We start from the raw sequence: 10,210 nt of genomic DNA on the forward strand, positions 1-10,210 counted from the left end.
AGAAAACGATGCAAAAGCATATAAAGAACGTAGAGAACGGAGCTACGGATCAACCGGAAACTACAAAACAAGATATGGAGACCTACGATTCAAATCAGCCACAAACTACCAGGTTGCCACATGATCAAGCAACAAAATATAAGTGGGTTGTGCATGGGAACACACTACACCATCAACAATGCCCACACAAGCTTCAAATCAACAAAAACATGCAATCTGTTTTCAACAACATCATGGCATTTTGTCCACAACATTTAAAGTAGCTAAAGTCATCTAAAAGATTCAAACAAGACATGAGGCAAAAGCCATCCAAAAGATCTACAACCCTGGACAAGAAGTTAATACAAAGGAGTCACCCATGAGCAGATCTATGGACACAAACTTGGACAAAATATTACAAATTCTGGGACTTAGTGAAAATCATAGATTTTCACCAGCTGCTTATGCTCCGAAGCATTTTGGCAGCCTCCAAAATGATATCTACAGGAAGTGAATACACATGAAATTTAACAGGGAGCTAGACAAACACAAAAGCTCACAAACTTTAGTTTATTGCATGGGCTGATTCCCAACACAGGAGCTAATTCATCCAAGACAAGAGGGGAAGAAAATAACATCATATTCCCAGACTTAGTGAAAATCACAAGGTCTCACAAATCTGTCAGTTTCAGCCATGTGTCAACTTTGACAAGGCACAATAGGTGCATACAAATTCCTAAGAACAAAACAAAGACCCCATGCTGTAGAGGGGTTCACCCACTACTACTACATCAAGGATTCATCCTCAAAGGGTCAAGGCACCACCTAATACAAAGCACTAAACATGGCATCATGACAGAAAATGACAGTTTTATGAAATTGCTCTAAAGTGAAATCTGATTGCACCAATGGATTCCTGGGATGATTCTCCCCCAAAATCATATATAATACAAGGGTACTTGCATGTAACATCTAGGCACAAAGCTTGCTCGAAAACTACCACCTAGAATCCAATATGCCATATAGGAACAATATCACATGTGAACTAACTCATTTTGCATCTCTACACCTACATATACACACACAAGCACCACACACAACTAACTTACTTTCATAGAGGCAAGCATGAGGGGTTAGGCCCTCATGCACAAGTGCATATGCACCCATGCACACACATACACCTACATGAACTCACACACACACATACATGTGCTCATACTCACTCAAGGACATACACTCACACATACATACATCAATAGGTGCAACATGAGGGTCTAGGCACTCTTGCACATGTGCATGTGCAACCACATGCACACACACACACACTCACGTACACATACACACCCTCATGTGCACATATACATACATGTGCATACACCCACATATGTGCCACACCATACCCACACACACATACATGCACTCTAGCCCTTAAAAGGAATAAACACCCACTGGTTTTGCTAAAAGATAGACAAACAGCATTACTTGTAGCAAAAGAAAATAAAAATAAAAAAATAAACAAGGGAAAACAAAATGGGTAGGCCCTGGTTGGAAAAAATCCTATATTTAAAAGGGGGGCGCTAGGGCTCGAACCCCAGACATGCCCGATGCGCGCGTGGAAACAATGCCAGCTGAGCTGGTGCGGTGCTACTGTCCTAACGGGGATCCACAACAGGGAAACATGAAAAAGCGGGGCCTTGCTCTGCTTTTGCAGAGAGGCGCCAACGATGAGGCTCACCGGAGCGTGGCGTCCTACACACATATACTACGTCTGCGGGGATCTACCACGGCTACACTACGATGCGAGAGGGAAGCCTCAGCCACAATGCAGAGGACGACGCCCATGCACGCACAAGCCACAACAGCTACGGCATGCTGCTACGTCGTCAGAGCTACACGCGCAGGAGCGCTCTACCTTCGACCACGTCTAGCGGTAACCGAGGAGAAGGAGGGGGAAAAGGGGAAGACTTGCTCACCCCCAGCACGAGGCTGCATAGCCGAAGCAGGGGATGCCATCAACGAAGCAGAGGTCGCCGAAGCAGGGAAGTAGTCGACGTCGAGGAGGGCGTTGGAGGGGTCCTATCCACACCCTGAGCACGGGAATGGAACCCCACCACCTACCGATTGCACCTGGACTAGACGGGGAGGAGGCGTTGGCGCGGAACCGCCGGCGACGAGCTCTACCAGGAGCCGGCCATGGTGTCGGAGCAGATCGGGTGCGCCCCCGGCGGCGCCAGAGAGGAGAGGAGGGGGAAAATGGAAACCCTAGGGGCAGGGGAAGAGCGTCGGTTGCTTATATGGCCTTGGGATGCGTGCTTGGAGCCGCCAGATCGAAGGGGGAAAGGATCGATGGTGGAGGTGTAATCGTACAAGGTGACGACAGCGAGGAGGAAGAAGGAGAGGCGAGCGGGCTTGCGCGGGGGAAAGGAGGAGATGGGCCAGGGAAGAGAGTTGGCCCAATTGCTATCTAGCGTCTCCCGAAGAAAATAAAACAAGGGGGGTTCCTTTTTAAAATAACCAACACCCATACTTAAATGCACATTGCCACATAGGGGTTGGAAAATAAAATAAAATAAATACATAGGGCATAAGGGAATTATGCCCTATTTAACAAAAATAAAAACCATATTTTTAGAGTAATTAAATTATACACCAAAACATGAATTAATAATGTTGTTTATAATATTACTACAACAATCCAAGTGATATACCACAATGGGAGTTACCCCTCAATCACAAATAATCCCCTCTACTTAACTAACATTTTTAAAACATGTTTAATCAAGGTTAATTCATAAGTTCAATTATTAAAGGAAAAGGTGTTTTGAAACCTTGGTTGAAAGGAACATAGTTTGAAAACATCATAACATCAACACAACCACACTAGCACTCTTAATGGATCAAGCAACAACAACATCACAATGGAATGTCATAAATGCAAATGAATGCCATGATGCAAGATGGAGACACAATATGAAGCCACATGAAATGATAACTCTTATAGCATTGACAACATGGTTCCAAAATAGGAAAGGTTCCCAAAATGGCAAGGGTTACATCTGGGGCATTACACATGGAGCGGGCGGGCCTAGCCTTGCGGTTACACTCGCTCTGGTATTACAAGACGGACGTGGGTAGAGCATGGAAAGGCCTCGACCTCGAATTCTCCGTCGAGGAGCAGGCCCTGTTCTTCACCTCTACGTCGATGATCATTGGTGAAGGCACTTTTGGGAAGTTCTAGGAGGACCGCTAGATAAATGGTCGTTCCGTCTGGGAGATTTCTCCCAAACTCTATTCCTGCATCCCAAGACAACAGCGGAAGATGCGTTCCATCGCTGACGGCCTATAGAATCATAGCTGGGTGTGTGATATCTTCGGCACCATAGGTGTCCACGAAATTGGACAATACCTAATGTTGTGGTGGGAGATCAAGCACATCACCATTCAGGATTGCCCTGACAAGCTAGTCTGGAAGTGGCGGTCGGATGGTGTCTACTCAGCGTGCAACGCCTACTTGGCCACCTTCCGAGGCTCCTCCGGCTGCGATGCATGGGACCTAATCTGGAAAAGTTGGGCACCGCCAAGGGTCAAGTTTCACATGTGGCTGGACAACTTGGACCATTGATGGATCGCTGACAGACTCAGTCGCCACGGCATGCAGCACCACCCCCGGTGCATCCTATGCGACCAGGAACCGGAAATGATGTACCACCAGCTGGTTGCGTGCCCCTTCTCGTCGCAAACTTGGCACGATGCCCTCTCTTGGCTCTGCCTGTCCTGCCGACCGCCTAACCCGACCCAGGACGACAACCTAAAGGACTTGTAGCGGCAAGACAAACAGGCCACGCCGCGGCCAATGCAAAAAGGGCTCGCATCGGCGGCCCACTTGACAGTGTGGATGGTCTGGAAGCAGCGGACTGCGTGTGTGTTCGCCGCTGCACAACCCTCCTCAACCCAGCTCATGGAGAGAATCAAAGATGAGGCTACACTCTTGGTATGGGCAGGCGCCACTGGCCTGGGACTGGTCCTCCCCATGACTTGGGACGTACACTAATTTTCTTGCATTTTAACCCTGTACCTCTCCCACTCGAAGACGTGTATTAGTAAACTCTTCTTCTGTTCAATGAAATGAAAAGCAAAGTCTTTGCGTTTTCTCGAAAAAATGCCAAGGATGCCTATTGTTATTATGATATTGAACAAATTGAAGAATTTGTTGCTTTTAACGGTGCTATGAAATTGCTTCTTTGATTGAAAAGTATGATGCTACTCTTTACAAATCTGAAAAACTTGCCATACTTAATTATTGCTATGAAAACTATGCTTCTAATTCTTATGTTAAAGAATTTATTGAAAGAATGGTTGCTACCTTGGAAGAGACTAATATTTTGCAGGAATCTATGGAAGACAAAATTTCTGAAACTGTGAGCTCATTAGATGAAAAAGATGAGGAGGAGAGCGAAGAACAAAAGGAGGAAGAGTGGATTAGCTACCCGTGCCCACCTTCTAATCAGAGCAACTCTTCAACTCATAGTTGTTTAATTTCCCTTCGCACATACCGAAGGATGAATGCTATGATGATCAATATGATCCCCTGGATTCGTTTGAAATATCCCTATTTGATAAACTTGTTGCTTGCTATGCTTGTGGCCATGATGCCAATATGAATTATGCTTATGGAGATGAACTTGCTATAGTTCCCTACGTTAAGAATGAAATTGTTGGTATTGCACCCAGACATGATAGGCCAAATATCTTTTTGTATTCTCCCAACTACATAATATTGGAGAAGTTTTCACTTATTAATGTTTATATTGATGGGTTGCATTTTACCATTACACATGATGATTTTCATTAATATAATATGCAAGTGTTTTATGCTCCTACTTGCAATTATTATGACAGAGGAACCAAATATTTACCCCCCTATGTTTCCAATATGATAAAATTGCAAGAATTTACTTATGCTATGTATTGGCCTTTACTTTGTGTGAATGAGTTGTTCTTTTATGACATGCCAATTCATAGGAAGAGAGTTGGACTTCATTCTCACATGATATATATCACTTTGTGCTCACTACTTAATTCCAAATCATCGTTAATTAAAATTGGCTTTGTTATACCTTGCGATTCGGGTGGATCAATTACTTTAGTACTATATACCTAGCTTAACGGCTTTGAAGAAAGCGCTTCTAGAGAGACTTTTGAGGAACGTCGCATGGGAAACAATTTTTTTCCTATGGTCACTAAGATCTATCTATGGAGATCAACAACTGCGAGAGGGGGACTGCATCTACATACCATTGTAGATTGCTAAGCGGAAGCGTATATAACGCGGTCGATGTAGTCGCACTCTCCACGATCCAATCGTGATCCTATCTGATCCAGCGCTGAGCGGACGACACCTCTGCGTTCAGCACACGTGTGGCTCGATGACGTCTCCTCCTTCTTAGTCCAGCAAGAGAGGAAGGATAAGTAGATGGGATCTCAACCAACACGGCAGCGTGGTGGATATGGTGGTGTCGCAGTGCCGACAGGGCTTCGCCAAACGCCTCGAGAACGATGTACGAGGAAGAAACGGGAGAGACGGGAGCAGGGCCGCAGCCGTGGGGGAGTCTGTTGCCCCCTTCCTCCTCCCCACATTTAGATAGACGTGGGAGGGGTTGATGGCTTGCCCTTCAAGCCCCTAGGGTCGTTGGTCAAGGGGGGAGGAAGGATATCCCTCCTTTCCTTCCCCAACGATCACTATCCCCCCTTTTTAGGGATCTCGATCTTATCCTTTCAGGATATGATCCTACTCCTTTTAAGGGGGGATATTGATGCGCCTAGACCATGGATGTGGGGACTTTACCCACTACCCACGTCCATGTGGGTCCCATGCAGGTGGGCCCCACTCCGGAACCTTCTAGCCTTCCCGGTACAATTCCAAAAAATCCCAAACATTTTTCGGAACCCTGAATATGACTTACCATATATAAATATTTACCTCGGGACCACTCCGGAGCTCCTCGTGATGTCCCGGATCTCATCCGGGACTCCGAACAACATTCGGTCACCAATGTACATATCCTAGTACTACTCTAGCGTCATCGAACGCTAAGCATGCGGACCCTACGAGTTTGAGAATTATGTAGACATGACCGAGACACCTCTCCGATCAATAACCAATAGCGGGACCTGGATGCCTATATTGGTTCCTACATATTCCAGAAGATCTTTATTGGTCGAACCACGATGTCAAGGATTCAGTCAATCTCGTATGGAGTTCCCTTTGTCCAACAGTATGTTACTTGCCCGAGATTCGATCGTTAGTATCTCCATACCTAGTTCAATCTCGTTACCGCCAAGTCTCTTTACTCATTCCATAATACAAGATCTCGTGAATAACTCCTTAGTCACATTTCTTGTAAGCTTCTTGTGATGTTGTATTACCGAGAGGGCCCAGAGATACCTCTCCGTCAAACGGAGTGAAAAATCCTAGTCTCGATTCATGGCAACCCAACAAACACCATCGGAGATACATATAGAGTACCTTTATGATCACCCAGTTACATTGTGATGTTTGATAAACACAAGGTATTCCTCGGTGTTAGTGAGCTACATGATCTCATGGTCATAGGAAAAGATACATTCACATGCAGAAAGCAATAGAAGTGAACTGGATACGATCAAACGCTATGCTTAAGGTTTGGGTCTTGTCCATCACATCATTCTCCTAATGATGTGATCCCGTTATCAAATGGCAACTCATGTCTATGGCTAGGAAACCTTAGCCATCTTTGATCAACGATCTAGTCGAGTAGAGGCTTACTAGGGACACTTTGTTGTATATGTATCCACACATGTATTTGAGTTTCCAATCGATACAATTATAGCATGGATAGTAAACGGTTATCATGAACAAGGAAATATGGTAATAACTACTTTATTATTGGCTCTAGGGCATATTTCCAACAGTCCTTCACTTGCACTAGAGTCAATAATCTATTTCACATCACCATGTGATTAACACCCAATGAGTTATATGGTTTGATCATGTTTTGCTTGTGAGAGAGGTTTTAGTCAACGAGTCTGCAACATTCAGATCCGTGTGTACTTTGCAAATCTCTATGTCATAATGTAGATGTTGCTACCACGCTCTACTTAGAGCTATTCCAAATGATTGCTCCACTATATTATTCTGGTTTCCTACTCAGAGTCATCCGGATTGGTGTCAAAGCTTGCATCAACGTAACCCTTTACGGTGAACTCTTTTATCACCTTAGTCTTCTAGTTACTAAGGATAACTTTGACCATTGTCCTGTGATGCACTCCATGATCACTCTTGTACCCCTTGATAGACTCATGACAAGGCACACACCACATGTGGTACACATCATGGCATACTATAGAGCATACGACTAAGGCATAGGGTACGACCTTTGTCCTTTTTCTTTCTTCTGCCCTGGTCGAGCTTTGAGTCTTACTCAAATTCACATCTTGCAATACACGCAAGAACTCCTTCTTTGACTGATCCATTTGAACTCCTTCAAAATCTTGTCAAGGTGTGTATTCATTGAAAGTTTTATCAAGCGTCTTGATCTATCTCTATAGACCTTGATGCCCACTTTTTAAGTAGATTAATCCAGGGTTTCCTTTGAAAAACTCCTTTCAAGCAACCCTATATGCTTTTCAGAAATTCTACATCATTTCCGATCAACGATATGTCAACCACATATATTTATCAGAAATTCTATAGTGCTCCCACTCACTTTCTTGTAAATACAAGTTTCTTCATAAACTCTGCATTAAGCAAAAGCTTTGATCACTCATCAAAGCGCTTATTCCAACTCCAAGATGCTTGCACCAGTCCATAAATGGATAGCTGGAGCTCGCATGCCTTTTAGCATCCTTAAGATCGACAAAACCCTCTAGTTGTATCACATACGACCTTTGCTCAAGGAAACCGTTAAGGAAATGATGTTTTGACATCCATTTGCCAGATTTCTTAATTGAAAAATACAGCAACTTCTAACATAATTCCAACAGACTTTAGCATCGCTATGGGTGAGAAAGTCTCATCGTAGTTAACTCCTTGAACTTGTCAGAAACCTCTTTGCGACAAGTCAAGCTTTCTAGATGGTGACATTTACCATCATCGTATGTCTTCCTTTTAAATATCCATTAGTACATAATAGCCTTACGACCATCAAGTAGTTCTTCCAAAGTCTACACTTTGTTTTCATACATGGATCCTATCTCGGATTTCATGGCCTCCAACCATTTCTCGGAATCTAGGCACACCATTGTTTCTCCATAGCTCATAGGTTCATTGTTGTCCAACAACATGACCTCCAAGACAGGATTTCCTTACCACTCTGGAGCAATACATTTCCTTGTCGACCTACGAGGTTTGGTAGTATCTTAATCTGAAGCTTCATGATCACCATCATTACCTTCCTCTTCAACTGGTGTACGCGCCACAGGAACATCTTCTTGTGCCCTGCTACTCTCTGGTTGAAGTGACGGTTCAATAACCTCATCAAAATCCACCATCCTCCCACTCAATTCTTTCGAGAGAAATTGTTTCTCAAGAAATGACCCATTCTTAGCAACAAACGCTTTCCTTCGGATCTAAGATAGGAGGTATACCTAGTTGTTTCCTTTTGGTATCCTATGAAGACACATTTATCCGCTTTGGGTTCGAGCTTATCAGATTGAAGCCTTTTGACATAAGCATCGCATCCCCAAACTTTAAGAAACGTCAGCTTAGGTTTCTTGCCAAACCATAGTTCATACAGTGTCATCTCAAACGGAATTATATGTGCCCTATTTAAAGTGAATGTGGTTGTCTCTAATGCATGACCCCAAAACAATAGTGGCAAATCAGTAAGAGAGATCATAGTACACACTGATATGTCCATTTTGCATCATGCTTTCATGTTGCTATTTATCGCTTTTTGGGCTGTTATTTCACTTCGCGGTACAATACTTATGCCTTTTCTCTCTTATTTTGCAAGGTTTACATGAAGAGGGAGAGCGCCGGCAGCTGGAATTCTTGCCTGAAAAAGAAGCAAGTTTGAGATACCTATTATGCGCAACTCCAAAAGCCGTGAAAATCAACGGGGAATTATTTTGGATTTTATGAAAAATATTAGGCGGAAGAAGTACCAGAGGGGCGTCACCAGGAGGCCACAAGCTTGCCAGGCCCGGCCTACCCCCTTGGCCGGGCCTGGGGGGCTTGTGGGCCCCCTGTTGCCCCTCCGGCGCTCATCTTTTGCTATATGAAGGGTTTCGTTCCAGAAAAAAAATTAGAATAGAGCTTTCGCGAGGAGTCGCCGCCGCGACGAGGCGGAACTTGAGCAGAACCAATCTAGAGCTCCGGCACGACGATCCTGCCGGGGAAACTTCCCTCCCGGAGGGGAAATCGTCGCCATCGTCATCACCGACACTCCTCTCATCGGAGGGGACTCATCACCATCAACATCTTCATCAGCACCATCTCATCTCCAAACACTATTTCATCACTTGTAACCAATCTCCGTCTCGCGACTCCGATTGGTACTTGTAAGGTTGCTAGTAGTGTTAATTACTCCTTGTAGTTGATGCTAGTTGGATTACTTGGCGGAAGAGTTTATGTTCAGATACTTGATGCTACTCATTACCTCTCTGGTCATGAATATGATTATGCTTTGTGAGTAGTTACTTTTGTTCCTAAGGACATGGGATAAGTCATGCTAGTAATAGTCATGTGAATTTGGTATTTGTTCGATATTTTGATGTGTTGTATGTTGTTTTTCCTCTAGTGGTGTTATGTGAACGTTGACTACATAACACTTCACCACTATTTGGGCCTAGAGTAAGGCATTGGGAAGTAGTAAGTAGATGATGGGTTGCTAGAGTGGCAGAAGCTTAAACCCTAGTTTATGCGTTGTTTCGTAAGGGGCTGATTTGGATCCACTAGTTTAATGCTATGGTTAGACTTTGTCTTAATTCTTCTTTCGTAGTTGCAGATGCTTGCGAGAGGGTTTAATCATAAGTGGGATGCTTGTCCAAGTAAGGGCAGTACCCCAAGCGCCGGTCCACCCACATATCAAACTATCAAAATAACGAACGCGAATCATATGAACATGATGAGAACTAGCATGACAGAAATTCTCGTGTGTCCTCGGGAGCGTTTTTCCTCCTATAAGACTTTTTCCAGGCTTGTCCCTTGCTACAAAAGGGATTGGGCCACTTTGCTACACCGTTGTTACTT

This window comes from Hordeum vulgare, chromosome 6H (assembly GCF_904849725.1).
Source record: "Hordeum vulgare subsp. vulgare chromosome 6H, MorexV3_pseudomolecules_assembly, whole genome shotgun sequence".
In the NCBI taxonomy this organism is placed as follows: Eukaryota; Viridiplantae; Streptophyta; class Magnoliopsida; order Poales; family Poaceae; genus Hordeum; species Hordeum vulgare.